Below are 1,602 nucleotides of genomic sequence, written 5' to 3' on the forward strand. Positions count from 1 at the left end.
TCATAGAATTTACTACAATTATTTCTTATAGTAAACCCATTGAGGTCTGTGCAATAGACATTATTTCTTCTGAAAACCAGAAAAGTTATGGTTAGTTACAAATCATTTCAAGACAAAGCAGGACTCTCTCAAGTGTACATCTTGAAAACAGAAACAGCGAAAATCTTTATCTGATGATGATGATTACCAGTCTTTAGCTCTGCGAGGTATGCTCTGTTATGACGTCCCACTTCTCAATGGCAGCTTCAGTGAGGTCCTGAATGTGGTGTCACCGCTAGACACCACACTTGCTAGGTGGTAACTTAAATCGGCCGCGGTCCTTAGTACATGTCGGACCCGCGTGTCGCCACTGTGTAATCGCAAACCTAGCGCCACCACATGGCAGGTCACAAGATACGGAATAGACCTCGCCCCAGTTGTACGGACAACATAGCTTGCGACCAGACGTACGAAGCTTTCCTCTCATTTGCCGAGAGACAGATTGAATAGCCTTCAGCTTAGTCCATAGCTACTACCTAGCAAGGCGCCATTTGTATCAGTGCTTATAGCGTACTAATATTCAAGAGAGATGTATTCCAACAAGAGAATAAAAGTTAAGTAACATCTACGTACTTTTCTTCTTATTCATTAATAAGTCTCATGTTCCAGAACTTCAAGCCCGTCTGCGTTAGTTTAGCGTGCACCTAGCTACCTCATTGTGTCTATGCTGTATGAACTAGACACAACACTGAAGATCTTCAGGTGGATTCGGACACTGTGGAATGACCTTCAAAAGGCCCCATGCACACTCAGTTGCATTCATGTCTGCTGACTGTTCTGGCCAACGCATTCGGTTGTTCCAAGAATGAGATTTTCACAATGCAACGGAGTGTGCGCTGATACGAAACCTCCTGGCAGATTAAAACTGTGTGCCGGACCGAGACTCGAACTCGGGACTTTTGCCTTTCGCGGGCAAGTGCTCTAACAACTGAGTTACCCAAGCACGACTCACGCCCCATCCTCACAGCGTTACTTGTGCCAGTACCTCGCCTCCAACCTTCCAAACTTCACAGAAGCTCTCCTGCGAACTAGCACTCCTGAAAGAAAGGATATTGCGGAGGCATGGCTTAGCCACAGCCTAGGGGATGATTGCAGAATAAGAGACGAGGTACTGGCAGAAGTAAAGCTGTGAGGATGGGGCGTCAATCGTGCTTGGATAGCTCAGTTGGTAGAGACTTGCCCGCGGAAGGCAAAGGTCCCGAGTTCGAGTCTCGGTCCAGCAAACAGGTTTAATCTGCCAGGCACTTTCATATCAGCGCACACTCCGCTGCAGAGTGAAAATCTCATTCTGGAAACATCCTCTGGGCTGTAGCTAAGCCATGTCTCCGCAATATCCTTTCTTTTAGGAGTGCTAGTTCTGCAAGGTTCGCAGGAGAGCTTCTGTAAAACTTGGAAGGTTGGAGACGAGGTACTGGCAGAAGTAAAGCTGTGAGGATGGGGTGTGAGTCGTGCTTGGGTAGCTCAGTTGTTAGAGCACTTGCCCGCGAAAGGCAAAGGTCCCGAGTTCGAGTCTGGGTCCGGCACACAGTTTTAATCTGTCAGGAAGTTTGCATTCGGTTGTAG

At 47.3% G+C, this 1,602-nt stretch overlaps 1 non-coding gene across 1 annotated transcript; it reads left to right on the forward strand.

Annotated features, from left to right (window-relative positions):
- The first annotated feature begins 1,188 nt into the window (after window positions 1-1,188).
- Trnap-cgg (transfer RNA proline (anticodon CGG)) lies at window positions 1,189-1,262 on the forward strand. Its single transcript has one exon. It is a non-coding gene; the product is annotated as a tRNA-Pro (tRNA).
- The last annotated feature ends 340 nt before the right edge of the window (window positions 1,263-1,602 follow it).

Source organism: Schistocerca nitens, chromosome 10 (genome assembly GCF_023898315.1).
Source record: "Schistocerca nitens isolate TAMUIC-IGC-003100 chromosome 10, iqSchNite1.1, whole genome shotgun sequence".
NCBI classification, from domain to species: domain Eukaryota; kingdom Metazoa; phylum Arthropoda; class Insecta; order Orthoptera; family Acrididae; genus Schistocerca; species Schistocerca nitens.